The 15,365-nt window shown below is 41.7% G+C and overlaps 1 protein-coding gene across 1 annotated transcript in view; it reads right to left on the bottom strand.

The window, feature by feature from the left end:
- stx7l (syntaxin 7-like) overlaps window positions 1–15,057 on the bottom strand; it is a 63,570-nt gene extending 48,513 nt beyond the window's left edge. Inside the window, exon 1 of the mRNA XM_070884440.1 lies at window positions 14,965–15,057. The gene's annotated coding sequence lies outside the window, so the exon portion shown is untranslated. The remainder of the gene's footprint in view (window positions 1–14,964) is intronic.
- Window positions 15,058–15,365: the final 308 nt, after the last annotated feature.

The raw sequence follows: 15,365 nt of genomic DNA, 5'->3' as shown, positions 1-15,365 counted from the left end.
TGAAAGGTTGTTGAGACAGATAATCTGACGTTGCAGAATGCAAACTTCTTACAGAAATCTATTTGAGTATTCCAGAAAGTATCAGAAACTTGCCAAATTGAGAATTAGAGAAGAAAACCTGTGTCTTACCACTAAAGCAGCTGCACTCTCCAACTGTTAGCTGAAGGCCACAACTGTTCCATTTCCTTTAATTATCAATTGCACTGTACAGGTATTACTAATATAGTATTTCAGACTGACAAATCAGGCTAGGAATTACAACATTCACTAGCACAGGATACAAAAGGATAAACTGGCTGGACGTCTAATTAACAGCAGTCAAATCAATTCAGTGTCAGATGGCCACTGGTAGTTTAGTCACCTGAAAGTTGCTGTTTGCATATAAGTAGATTGTTTTCTTAAGAGACCTGCAATTAAACGTGGCTGGAATCTCACTGGTAGCTTGGGTGGGGGGGGAAGAGAGGGAAATAGCAACAGAAGCATAATTGCAGAGGTGGAAAAAAAGGAACTGGTCTGAAACTTGGTAAGAAACTAAAACATGCTCATTTAGCCTGCAGGTGTCCTGTAGACAGTATAACGAGTTCCCAGCGAACATCACAAATCCAGCCAGCAAGCCGGGAATAGTGGAAACTTTAACTGAGGGAGCAACAAGACTATACCGGGGAGCAAAAGGACTGGCAAAAGTATCTAGAAAGCTTCAGGATAGAAGGGACGTAGACCAGCCCCGTTCAATGATTACTCTTCTAGCTCTGTGTTGCAAAATCACAACAGCCAGCAGGCAGGGATGGGTATGCTGATTATTAAAAAAATCTATTTGTACAAGCATTAGGCAGGCTTGCAGAAGAATGCGGTGTCTTCTGCCAAAAGATGTGGTATGAGCAAGAAACAGAACCAGAAGGGGTAATCACCTTTGGCAAAGAGTAGCAGTCAATGTTCCAAAAAGATTGAGTTAGCGTGCTGCAGCACATAAATGCAACGCAAGGTTTGGTGTTGAAATTAATGAACATGACAGACTGCAAAATAAACTTTCACAATAAGAGGGCAAAGCAGCAAGGTGGCAAGTCATGTGGCAAAAACAAGTTCAGTGTAGAAGACAGTAAGATGGAAGTGGACACTCGTGGGGTGGAAGGGACGGAGAGACAACAGCAGTAAGGGAAGTTGAACATGTTGAAGCACAGAGGAATGTAATCAGGGAGAAGAGCATAAGAAGCAACAGTTCCAGAGAAGACCTACCGGGGGACAACAGGCAAGGAGAGCATCAACAGGAAGATGCACATCAAGGAAGAAGGAACAAGGCAACAAAGAGAGCGAGTTGATAAGATTGGATGGATTGAGGTGACTCAGGGGAAAATTGCGGTCGGACGAACATCTCCAACACGAAGAAAAATCTACAAAAGTACTTGGTTATCCCGGAGGAATGTAGGATTCCGGTCGGAGTCCAAGATACACTGCGCAGCACATGGTAGTATTCTCATTGATAAAAATGGGAACTCCGTTTAAACGAGCTCCCATTACTATCAATGAGAAAACACCCTAAAACACAAACACAGCATAATAAATTTTTTTAAAACACCTCATTTAAAATTTTGGAATTAAATGTAATTAAATGTAATTAAATGTTTTAGAAAAAAATAAATACTTTTGGAATTTTTTTTAATGTGCATTAATAGGGTTAAAAATAAACTTAACTTAATGGACAGGGTTTTTAATCTAAAAATTAGTGTTTAAATTTAATTTTTATATGTTTTAAAAGTGTTAAGCTAGTAAAAGTAAGCTATACGCCTGCTTTTATCAGGGGTAAAAGTTTGAAGGACATTTCGCTGGGCACGAATTGGGCAAATAGCCCAATCTCTGCCGCACAGATGTCCTTCTCCCAGGGATGCATTGGATCTGTATGGAGAAATCTTGACAGATCGGAAAAGTTGGTTCTCGGCGCATGCCCGGAAAGGCCACAATTTCTGGCCCAATGTGTGGGAAGTCTGCAATAGTAGTAAACCACTGTAGAAAAGGGAGATAAAAGCGGAGTATGATGCCTTGATGTATGGAACTGAGGGTGACAAGGCAAGAGTACAAGATAGCATGTGACTTTAAGTCAGAATTGGATCAAAATACAAAATGAAACAAAAAAGAAATAGAATTATAAATTAAGGAAAGAGACAATAAAACAGAATGAACACAAACATCATAGTGGGGGTAGGAGAAGTCAATAGAGCAGGGCAGCACTGGGGGAAATGAAAACCAGAGTGTGCCAGGAAGGGACAGAATGTATAAACATAAATGTGAATCAGAAAGTGGGGTCAAAGCAGGAAAAAAATGGTAAAAAAAAAACATTTAAAAGCTCTTATCTGAATGCATGTAGCATTCGTAACAAAATAGATGAGTTGACGGCACAAATAGATACAAATGGGTGTGATCTGATAGCCATTACAGAGATGTGGATGCAAGGTGACTGGGAACTAAATATTCAGGGGTATTTGACAATTCGAAAGGACAGATTGAAAGGAGAGAGAGGTTGGGCAGCACTGTTAATAAAGGATACGATCAGTGAGTTAGTGAGAAACGATATTGGCTCAGAAGATCAAGATGTTAAATCAGTTTGGGTAGAGATAAGGAATAAGGGGAAAAGTCACTGGTGAGCATAGTCAAAAGGCCCCATAACAGTAGCTACACTGTTGGACGGAGTATAAATCAAGAAATAATGGAGGCCTGTAAAAAAGGAATGGCAATAATCATGGGTGATTTTAACCTTCATATTGTTGATTGGTCAAAGCAAATTTGTCAGGGTAGCCTTGAGGAAGAGTTCGTAGAGATGGTTTCCTTGAACAGTACGTTACAGAACCAACCAGGGAGCAGACTATCTTAGATCTGGTTGTGTGTTATGAGACAGTATTAATAAATAATCTCGTAGTAAAGGATCCTCTATGAATGACCATAACATGGTTGAATTTCAAATTCAGTTGGAGGGTGAGAAAGTTGGTTCTCAAACCAGTGTCCTAAGCTTAAATAAAGGAGACTACAAAGATGAGGGCAGAGTTGGCTAGTCCCCTGGACCTGATGGTTTACATCCTAGGGTCTTAAAGGTGTCTGCAGAGATAGTGGATGCATTGGTTGTAATCTACCAAAGTTCCCTGGATTCTGGGACAGTCCCAGCGGATTGGAAAACTGCAAATGTAACGCCCCTATTTAAAAAAGGAGGCAGACAAAAAGCAGGAAACTATAGACCAGTTAGCCTAACATCTGTCGTTGGGAAAATGCTGGAGTCCATTATTAAGGAAGCAATAGCAGGACATTTAGAAAAGCATAATTCAATCAAGCAGAGTCAGCATGGCTTTATGAAAGGGAAATCATGTTTGACAAATTTGCTGGAGTTCTTTGAGGATGTAACAAGTAGGGTGGATAAGCAGGAACCAGTGGATGTGGTGTATCTGGATTTCCAGAAGGCATTCAATAAGGTGCCACGTAAAATGTTACTGCACAAGATAAAAGTTCACGGGGTTGGGGGTAATATAGTAGCATGGATAGTGGATTAGCTAACAGAAAACAGTCGAGAGAAACGGGTCATTTTCCGTTTGGCAAACAGTAACTAGTGGGCTGCCGCAGGGATCAGTGCTGGGGCCTCAACTATTTACAATCTATATTAATGACTTGGATGAAGGGACCGAGTGTAATGTAGCCAAGTTTGCTGATGATACAAAGATGGGGGTGAAAGCAAATTCTAAGGAGGACACAAAAAAATCTGCAACGGGATATAGACAGGCTAAGTGAGTGGCAATAATTTGGCAGATGGAGTACAGTGTGGGAAAGTGTGAGGTTATCCACTTTGGCAGAAAAAATAGAAAAGTAAAATATAATTTAAATGGAGAAAAATTGCAAAGTGCTGTAGTACAGAGAGACCTGGGAGTCCTTGCTCATGAAACACAAAAGCTGAGTATTCAGGTACAGCAAGTAATCAGGAAGATAAATGGAATGTTGGCCTTTATTGCAAGGGGGAAGAGAGTATAAAAGCAGAGAAGTCCTGCTACAACTGTACAGGGTATTGGTGAGGCCACACCTCGAGTACTGTATAGTTTTGGTCTCCGTATTTAAGGAAGGATATACTTGCATTGGAGGCTGTTCAGAAGGTTCATTACGTTGATTCTGGAGATGAGGGGGTTGACGTATGAAGATAGGTTGAGCCGGTTGAGCCTAAACACATTGGAGTTCAGAAAAATGAGAGATGATCTTATCAAAACATGCAAGATAATGAGTGGGCTCAACAAGGTGGATGCAGAGGGGATATTTCCACACATAGGGGAAACTAAAACTAGGGGAATAAGGGGCCGCCCATTTAAAACAGAGATGAGGAGGAATTTCCTCTGAGGGTTGTAAATCTGTGGAATTCTCTGCCCCAGAGATCTGTGGAGGCTGGGTCATTAAATATATTTAAGGCGTGATAGACAGAATTTTGAGCAATAAAGGGTTATGAGGAGCGGGCAGGGAAGTGGAGCTGAGTCCATGATCAGATCAGCCATGATCTTATTAAATGGTGGAGCAAGCGAGGGGCCAGGTGGCCTACTCCTGCTCCTATTTCTTATGTTCTTATATCCTGTAACTTACATGAGAACAATGTCAAGGAACATCTATTTAGCATATTAATACTTTTGTACATACTAGGTATTTCTTATAACTAACACTGACTTCCTCAAACTGCATATGTCAATTGTAAGTGTTTGCTCTGACTCACAGATACCTGCTAGTTATGATAAATAGATTAGAAGTGTTGTGCTCAAAGAGCAAATGTTTTTTTAAATGTATAAGCAGTGATGTTTTTATGTACCAAGCAGTGGCGCATACCAGAGGTACACTTTTGATGCACTTTTTCGAACCAAAACAAAAAGCTTCTCTTTGGAGCTGCTTCTCAGAACAGAATTCTCTACAAACATTTAAAAAAAGTCTTGCACTTATATAGCACCTTTCATGACCACTGGACATCCTAAAGCACTTTAAAGCCAATTAAGTACTTTTTGAAGTGTAGTCACTTGTAATGTAGGAAATAAAGCACCACTATGATTGACCAGTGAAAAAAGAATCAGAGAAAAACAGATGTTGAAAATAACAGTTGATCAGGACAAGTAGTATTTGAACAAAATAATCAACCAAATAATAGCCAACCTGGCTTTAGAAGGTAATGATTGACAAATTTCCTTGGCTATTTTGTTTTGAGGAAGTGATAGCACAAGTTGTATATGCCCTGAACCGAAAGCAATGAGAAATCAAGGTAAACCGTTCCTCCTGTTCCTAATCTACAAAATTTCTATTTTTATAGCCATCATTATGACAAAGATGTTTGGGAGCACTTTATGCCAGTGGATAACGAGTGTACAGTGTTTCTGCTAATGAATAAGATACAGAAACCAAATGCAAACTAGTCAAGTTCGCAAATGATATTAAACATAGAAGAGCAGTCGAGGCAGGCGAAGCAGCCAGGGACCAACAGAAGGGGTTGATTAAAATCTGCATCAGATAACAAGGTTCTAATGTTGGCAGGAAAAGTGGATGTCACAAGTAGACTTTGAATTAGATTTTGCACTTTTCGTGCACTAATTAGAGGTCTAAGAGCAGGGAGGTCTAACTGCAGTTGTACAGGGCCTTGGTGAGACCACACCTTGAATATTGTGTACAGTTTTGGTCTCCTAGTCTGAGGAAGGATGTGCTTGCTATTGAGGGAGTGCAGCGAAGGTTCACCAGACTGATTCCCGGGATGGCAGGACTGACATATGAGGAGAGACTGGATCGACTGGACCTGTATTCATTGGAGTTTAGAAGGATGAGGGGGGATTTCATAGAAACATATAAAATTCTGACAGGACTGGACAGGTTAGATGCAGGAAGAATGCTCCCGATGTTGGAGAAGTCCAGAACCAGAGGACACAGTCTAAGGATAAGGGGTAAGCCATTTAGGACTGAGAGGAGGAGAAACTTCTTCACTCAGAGTGGTTAACCTGTGGAATTCCCTACCGCAGAGAGTTGTTGATGCCAGTTCATTGGATATATTCAAGAGGGAGTTAGATATGGCCCTTACGGCTAAAGGGATCAAGGGGTATGGAGAGAAAGCAGGAAAGGGGTACTGAGGTGAATGACCAGCCATGATCTTATTGAATGGTGGTGCAGGCTTGAAGGTCCAAATGGCCTATTCCTGCACCTATTTTCTATGTCTATGTTTCTAAAGCAGAAAAGGGATGAGTGTGAAAGTAGATTCTACATTTAAACCAAAATACTGTGGAGCAGAAACAAAAAGAATGCTTAATTATGTTACTAGGTCAAATGAAAGAAAGAAAAGATTTATATACCACCTTCTTACATGCTTCAGACATTACAAATCAATTAATTATGCTTGAAGGACAATCACCATTATGGAGGCAAATGCAGGAGCTGATTTTGCATGCGGCAAGGTCCCAAAAACAAAAAGAATGAATGGTTAGGAACAAAATCAGAAACCGCTGGAAACACTCAGGTCAGACAGCTTTTGTGGAAGGAGAAACAAAAGTTATCAGCGTGTCTTTGGTGGAGTGGGTTAAAGGAGGATGATTGGCCCAGAGAACTCTCTGTTCCTCTTCAAAAAGTCCCATGAAATTATTTATAGCCCCTTGAGCAAGCATAGGGCTTTGCTAACCTCACGCAAAAGGTAACATCTCTGACAATGATGCACTCTCAATACTGTGAGAGCCTAGATGATGTCCTCAAGACCTTCCAATTCAGAGGCAGTAGTGCTACAAATTGATCAAATCTGCTTTGTTAAAAGTACTAATATTGTGCAGTGCCCTGATCATCAGGCACTGCTCGACATTGATCAAGACACAAGGGAAACATTTAAACCTGGAAGGCTACATAGAGATGAGCCAAAAGGCTGCTTCACCATAAAAGGACAGTTTTGAGAAAAATACTGAGGAGAAAAAAAAAACAGGGTTCTTCAGCTTGAAAAGAGAGTGTGAGGGACAGATAGAACGAGACCATCCATGCTGCTGCCACTGATGCTACCTCCCCCCCTACTCTTGACCATGACAAAAGTAGCATTTTTATTTATCTCACAGTTGGCTTCTTAAGTCTTTCAGTAGAAACCAGATTCGCTCAGAGAATGGTGTGGCTTGTTTTGATACATTAGCCCAAGTATTTGGATGTTTTGTCTGCCCAGGTGTCCCGAGGGAAGGGCCAAACCATTCAATTCAAATACAAGCATCCTGTGGGCTTTACTTATATTTGTTTGATCAGCAGGAATGATGTGTTTAAATTTTTGCAGAAATAGAAACATAGAAAATAGGTGCAGGAGTAGGCCATTCAGCCCTTCTAGCCTGCACCGCTATTCAATGAGTTCATGGCTGAACATGCAACTTCAGTATCCCCTTCCTGCTTTCTCGCTATACCCCTTGATCCCCCTAGTAGTAAGGACTTCATCTAACTCCTTTTTGAATATATTTAGTGAATTGGCCTCAACTACTTTCTGTGGTAGAGAATTCCACAGGTTCACCACTCTCTGGGTGAAGAAGTTTCTCCTCATCTCGGTCCTAAATGGCTTACCCCTTATCCTTAGACTGTGACCCCTGGTTCTGGACTTCCCCAACATTGCAAACATTCTTCCTGCATCTAACCCTTCTAAACCCGTCAGAATTTTAAACGTTTCTATGAGGTCCCCTCTCATTCTTCTGAATTCCAGTGAATACAAGCCCAGTTGATCCAGTCTTTCTTGATAGGTCAGTCCCACCATCCCAGGAATCAGTCTGGTGGATCTTCGCTGCACTCCCTCAATAGCAAGAATGTCCTTCCTCAAGTTAGGAGACCAAAACTATACACAATACTCCAGGTGTGGCCTCACCAAGGCCCTGTACAACTGTAGCAACACCTCCCTGCCCCTGTACTCAAATCCCCTCGCTATGAAGGCCAACGTGCCATTTGCTTTCTTAACCGCCTGCTGTACCTGCATGCCAACCTTCAATGACTGATGTACCATGACACCCAGGTCTCGTTGCACCTCCCCTTTTCCTAATCTGTCACCATTCAGATAATAGTCTGTCTCTTTGTTTTTACCACCAAAGTGGATAACCTCACATTTATCCACATTATACTTCATCTGCCATGCATTTGCCCACTCACCTAACCTATCCAAGTCACTCTGCAGCCTCATAACATCCTCCTCACAGCTTACACTGCCACGCAACTTAGTGTCATCTGCAAATTTGGCGATACTACATTTAATCCCCTTGTCTAAATCATTAATGTACAATGTAAACAGCTGGGGCCCCAGCACAGAACCTTGCGGTACCCCACTAGTCACTGCCTGCCATTCTGAAAAGTACCCATTTACTCCTACTCTTTGCTTCCTGTCTGACAACCAGTTCTCAATCCATGTCAGCACACTACCCCCAATCCCATGTGCTTTAACTTTGCACATTAATCTCTTGTGTGGGACCTTGTCGAAAGCCTTCTCTGCTCTGTATCTACCCTAACTTCTTTATTTTAAACACATTGATTAGAACACCCCGCAACCTTCTCAACTCAAAAGGGAATACAAGTTTATGCAACCAGTCCTAACTTTAACCCTTTAAGACCAGGTGTCATATGCAGGCCAAAGTCTCCTATTATTTTTCTTCTTACAGGCCCCTTTAACCTGTATATGCTTACATGCCTCCATTAAGTTAACACAATCAGGTGTATAAAATATTTCCGCCAGAGTTTTCCATTCTTCTCTGTTCCTTAGATCCACCTATCGCAATTATACATAGAAATTGCATAAAAATGCCTTTCATGAACATTTATAGCAGCAAATAGTTTTACGGATTGTTCATTTATGTTTAAAAAAAATAAACATTGGCAAGAAAAATTTCAGCATATGATGTTGGGAGGAAAAAGAGACTGTGGATGTATCCGACGAGCTAATCAACTATTAGTTCCCCGTTCCAAAATAAACTCTACTGGAATGTTCATCATGACCAAGGTTGTTCTGCAGGTAACGCCCTGCATTCCTAAATCAATTTATGCTGCTGGGATCATTCATTTGGTGGTGAAATTCCCATCAATTTTAGCAAAAAAAGGCAGCACAAGCAGAAATGGGATTTTCTACTCACGCTGACATTATCAACTTGTAATTTTTCATCCTCACCGACCTTGCTTCTATGGAAGTACTTTTAGCTTTGCAACTGAAACTATCTATCCCTTGAGCATATTATGAGAATTCTCTTGAGCAGTTTTGGGTTAAGACTTCACATTAATGGTCAGGTCATATGGCAGCGGCAAAAGGAAACCAAAAGTTAAGTCGGCCATATGCACATGTCTTATCATCTGATTGGGATGCTATTGACAGGTTATATTTGAACATTTCATGGGTAGCACTATGTTGTATGATGGCTGAAGCTCCCATGGAAAAATAATGGAAATTTTAAAAAGAAACTGGTATTTTTGATCCAACCAGGTTTTTTTGGCAGGGGAGGAGAGCAGGATGATGAATACAAGTTTAGACTGAAGTGGTGTATTTTTAAACTTTCACTGCCAGGTGAAAAATGGGGGTTAGCAAATAGCCACCTGATTTACATTTCACCCAATTTTATTCCATGGCAACAAACACAAGTATATCTTGAAAAGGGAACCTCAGCTATACCAAGTTAATCTAATAAGGAATGAATTAGAGAAGATCACAAGCAAGATGTTTTAGTTGCAAATTAAACACTGCAAGTGCTTGTCATGTTTATTTCAAAGGTTAGAAGGAGCTAACCTCACACAAATTTATCTATTTAGTTCACTTCTGCAAAATTGAAGCTCCATGAAAATTGTACAACTTATAGCAACTGAAACTAGTTTTGTTTTAGTACCTTCCCTTGATCTTTCAATGAGGGAAGGTTTTTGGTATTTCTTCAAACAACACAGTATTGAGGAACAGATTGTTAAAGAGGAAGCTGTTATACTTCCTTCTCTAGTAATCAATTCCTTCAGATAACCACTGGTAAAATACAAACAGCAGCTGCTACAAAATGTGTGAATAAATGTGTTCATGGAATGGCATGTCTATTAAACAAATTCACAAAAATAGCAGATTTAGTCCAAATACAAATGTGATCTACATAATCAACTGAACAATTCACAGTTCAACACATGTATTTTTTCCCCTTAAGTGGTTTGTCTCAGTTATCAATTTCACTGAGAAAGTCAGTGTTTGGGAAAAAAATATACTTTCACGTTGTTTAAAAAAGGGACCTCCTGATCCTTTTTCCAAACAACAAGGCTGCTTCATAGATCTTCTAACTACACCCACTTGACAGTGACATTGATTTGCCATCCAAAAAAAAATATCCAGTCCTTAAAAGTATATCGCATCTATAAAACAGCAGTTTAAAACACATGCAGTAAAATGCTTCAAATTAGTTTGTCAACACCAGGGTATTGTCCCTCAGAATGTAACACTATGCTGTTATTCACAGATGTCCTGAGCAGCTCCCAGTCATCCTGACAAACACCCCTTTCATACATACTTCCATGCTCTAAGAATTCATCCAAAGAGCTTTGCAGCTCAGATACTGAAAAAACGTTTGTTCTCTCGTTCTTTGCTCCAGCAACATGTCTGCATCATAGATCATCTAACAACATTCTCTCCAGGTGGTCATTCATCTACCAGTTGCCTGCGAAAGAATCATTTTCTGGCTTCTTTCTTCAATACTTAACTAATGAGTGAATGAATGAATGGATGTTCATTAACAAAAGAAAAGGATTTGTGCATTATTATTTGCAATTCACTTCAAATATCACATCAACATAAAGCTGATATTAACATAACAAGGCTAATAATCCACTGTAACAAGAAACTGGTACCCAACACAAATAACTTGGGGCTTGGGGGGGGGGGGGGGGGGGTGAAGAGAAGTAAGAGCAGGGGGCACTCAGCTGAGACAGTAAGGAAAAACACAGCAATGAGAAATCACCTGGAAAAAAGGTCATTCATTGACTGTCTGCAAGGAAAATGCAATTACTTCTATTGCTTTATCAATTAAGTGTGGAGAAGTCATGTTTGTTCTTTAGCCAATTTCACTGCATATTCTTAGAAAATTTGAGAATTTTTCACATTAGAGAAAAGATAGCCAAGGGAAAGATGGATTTTAAAATGGAGTGTAATAAATACATGTAGAGGTAAACAAAACTGTTCATTTCATTTACTAAAAGATTACAAGTAGAATATACCTGAAAAGATGATGGCAGTCTCTGAAAAAGTTCAAAACCGGCAGTGCAATCCAATACCTAGCGCTACCTATTGGCCTTATCCTGTAATTACATTGCGACAGGAGCCAGTTGGCATAGGCAAATTGAATGGGAAATGTGGACATAGCCATTTCAAAATTTGACAAAAGTATGACCAAAATGTGGCAAAGGTTTTGTTGACAGTAAATGTGGACAGATGCAATAATTATATTTTATAGATGTTGCATTGTGCTCAGTGATTTATGCCCTTGCACAGAGCTATCGGAGCTTTTCATAGAACCTTACAGCAAAGGAGGCCATTCGAACCATTCTGACTGTGCTGGCTCTTTGAAAGAGCAGTCATGCTTAATCCCACATCGCCGCTTTTTGCCTGTAACCCTGTAAGTTCCACATTCTCGAGTACCTGTCCAACTCCCTTTTAAAATTATTTAAGGAATCAGCCTCCGCCATCTTTTCAGGTAGAGCGTTCCAGATCCCGACAGCTCTCGAATGAAAACATTTCTACTCAGTTCCCCTCGAGATCTTTTACCAATGATTTTATTCCTTTCTCCCTCATGTGCTTATCTAGCTTCCCCTCAAATGCATCTATGCTATCGCTTTAACCACTCCATGTGGCGAGTTCGACATTCTCACCACTCTGCTGGAAATCTGAAACAAAAACAGAAAATGCTGGAAACACTCATCGGGTCAGTCAGCATCTGTGGGAAAGCAGTTTTGAAGAAGAGTCTTTATAACATAAGCTTACATAGTAACATTAGGAACACGAGTAGACCATTCAGACCCTTGGGCCTGCTCTGCCTTTCACTAATAACTTGGCTGATCTGTGCCTCAACTCCATAATCCCTCGATACCCTTACCTAACAAAAATGAAACTCTCAGTCATGATACTGTTTTCCACCCTGGTGGGATCCTGTACTATGCATCTTTCACACTTACACAAATTTCTCAGTTTAAAAAAAACATTTATAATCTAACTTCTAAATAGGATCCAAAGAGTTCAATCCAGTAATAGCTTCAGACTGCATCGTGTATGATATCTAGCTGTGGCAGAAATGTGTTGCTACTGAATGTCTGTATTCATCTGAACCAGCAAGCAAGATTTAAGTGGCCTTTAAGTTTACTCAGCATAGTCAAGTTGTGAGATATCAGTTAGCACTTCAGGTTACAAAACAATGCACGAAAGCTGCACAGCTAGTCTTACTGGCTAGGGAATACGATGAAGGATCCACAAGAAATGTGTATCTAGCCGGATAAACAGGAAGCCACAACGCAATGGCAGAATCTATTCAAAGTATTGCTTGTACCAGTTCTCCAAACCATTTAAAATGTAATCAGTTGTGGAATTTAATTTCTTAAATCCATGATTTCCCTTGGGTAAAAGAAATGACCCGACAAGACTTTTGCAAAACTTTAGTGTCACTCCCCAAGCTCTACCAAAGATTTGCACACCTCCAGAAACAAACCTTTACAAGATTTCACAATGCATGAGCCACATTAGACTAATTACATGCACACACCCCAGTTCAGGCAAAAAGTCATCAACCTGAAACTTTAACTCTGTTTATCTCCACAGATACAGCCTGACCTGCTAAGTACTTTCAACATTTTCTGTTTTTGTTTCAGATTTCCAGCATCCGTATTTTGCTTTTGACTTTTATAACCTGCCAGTTTAAGAATGTCATTCGAAGGAGCTATTTTAAATTTTAGTAAGATGACCGTTTTGAAAAAGGATAACATGCGTGCATTAATTTCAAACACATCAGTGATAGGCTGCCGACTGAAACTGATGTAATTTTTTGAAATTAGTGGTCAGTGGGCTTTTCTGTGATTGTGTAAAATAAATTAATATATCCACTAATAGTGTGTTCAGTTCAAAGAAGCATGCCAATATCAAGGATGTCAATTTCAGTCAACAGACTGATCACAAAGGAATCATACCTGAAAAGTATAAATCTGAAAGTCCTTATCACAACCATTAATGTGCAATTTTCATAAAATAAACAAAACTTTAATCATCCAAAAATAAAAACAAGTGCCTTATGTGCAAAGTAAAATATTACCACTCAATCACAACTGTCACAATACACAAGAACTCTAGCCAACAGCATTATACAGCTTCAAGCATTCAAGTTTCATGCATCCTCTATTGGAAATAAGGGTCTTAGAACCCAACAGTTGCTGCAAGTACAAAAGTAGTTTGAAAAGATAATTAAGATTTAACATAAGAAAGAATGAGAGTCAAGGGATGGGCACTTGAAGTTCTGTAACCTGCAGGGTTACAGACTTAGAGCTGGTAAGTGGGATTAGACTGGATAACCTCTTGTTGGCTGGCGCAGATACAATGGCAAGTACTGCAAGGAATCGAATACGGCCAGGGTGATCTCCTAGACTAGCTTTGATCGCCTGGATGGGTCAGAGGAATTTTCCCAGATTTCTTTTCCCCCCAATTGGCCTGGGTTTTTAATCTGGTTTTTGCCTCTCCCAGGAGATCACATGACTCCAGTTGGGGTGGAGTGTAGAATGTTTTGGTGCAAGGGGCGTCGCAGTTGTGTGGGGCAGACTGGTTGGGCTGGGTGTTATTTACCTTTCCACCATTGTTCATACGTTTATATGTAACCTTCAGGCCTAGGGCCGTGTGGCTCTTTGTCAGCCGACACGTACACGATGGGCCGAAATGGCCTCCTTCTGTGCTGCAGATTTCTATGATTCCATGTTATAATCTAATCAAGAATATAAATTGTAAGCCACTTGAGCTTCATTGACAATTTAAATGAGCTTTTTCCACACTGTGCAGGACAAATAACACCCTTGCAACACATTATCAGTTTATACTGTCGTTAGAAATATCAGTTCAATGTACCAAGTTGCTGTCCAAAATGTAATTAATAAAACAGAACCACAAGATAATGCTCTACCCCGAGCTCATTCTCCTCCTCTTGCCCCTCCCTCTCCTCCTCCCCAGAAAGATTCATTTGTGCGTACTAATGTTCTCCTCTTCCCCCAAACGTGTTAACTTCTCCCTCGGATACTTTTCACATGCACCTGCCACCTACTTCCCTTAAGCGGCCATCTTCATGGGCTAATTTGGCAGTAGCTGCCAACAGGCAGGACTATGTAAAATGAGACAGCTCCTGGTTGGGATTGTCCAGTTAGTGATTTTGTGTCCATTGAAACAATCAGAAGCTGAAATCGCAGCCTCGTCACCGGAGGACTGCACACACTCACAGTCTGGTGAGTTGCTACATCGGATCAGGAACTCGAGCAATTGGGAACAAGCCCCCTCCCAACCAAACCTGCCGGCCTGGCGAAGATCAGTCAATTCAGCTCCTCCACCGGGAGGCCCGCGTTCAACCATCCTGACTGGGAAGTTTTCCTTCCCGGGACAGCTGTATTTTCATTAAATAGCAAAGTGCCTGCACCGGCCTGCTGCACAGTGCGGGGACAGACAGGCCGGGAGGTTACCCAACACCGCCAGCCGGCCGCTCCAACCCCCACAATACAAAACCCTGACCGCCCCTAAAGAGCTGCTCAGGGGGGAGCCGACAACGGCATCGCCTCCGCCCAACACCCCGGGCCCAGCGCATTCTCCCCCCGCAACACCCCGGGGACAAGCTGAAGTGGGGCCCGGAAACCGCACCAGCTGGCTTCCCGCAGCTGATCAGAGCCCGGGGCCTAGCGAGCCGCCGCCGGACGAACGCAGGAGAGGGCGAGCCGGCAACGACTCTTCCCTCACAGGGCGGCCGGTACCTGCGCTCTGGCCGTCGGGCTCGTTCGCTGCTCCCTCTCGCCTTCCGCTCGCTTCCGCTCTGACCCCAGCCGCCCCGCCCACAAACCCCGGGAGGCTCCGCCCCCCCGGAGGCCCCGCCCCCTCTCCCCAGTCACGGGGCCGCCTCCCGACGCCGCTGCACAAGCGTGCCTGGCACGTGCAGATGTTGACGCTGGCGACGCTGACGTCGCTGGCACAGGCTAAGGGCAGGAGAGGGGCAAGGGAAAGCCATGGGCAATTGCCAATTGTTGCAAAGGTAGGTTAGTGTGAGGCCTATGCTCTTTAAAAAAATGCAGGAAGCATATTTCCTTAATCTGGACATAATTTGAGAAGACATTTTGGGGGTCAGCAAGCTGTGCAAGTAGCCAATACCTCTCAACTT

The sequence above is a fragment of the Pristiophorus japonicus genome, chromosome 7 (assembly GCF_044704955.1).
Source record: "Pristiophorus japonicus isolate sPriJap1 chromosome 7, sPriJap1.hap1, whole genome shotgun sequence".
Taxonomy (NCBI): domain Eukaryota; kingdom Metazoa; phylum Chordata; class Chondrichthyes; family Pristiophoridae; genus Pristiophorus; species Pristiophorus japonicus.
This window is presented reverse-complemented; position numbering and strand designations above follow the sequence as displayed.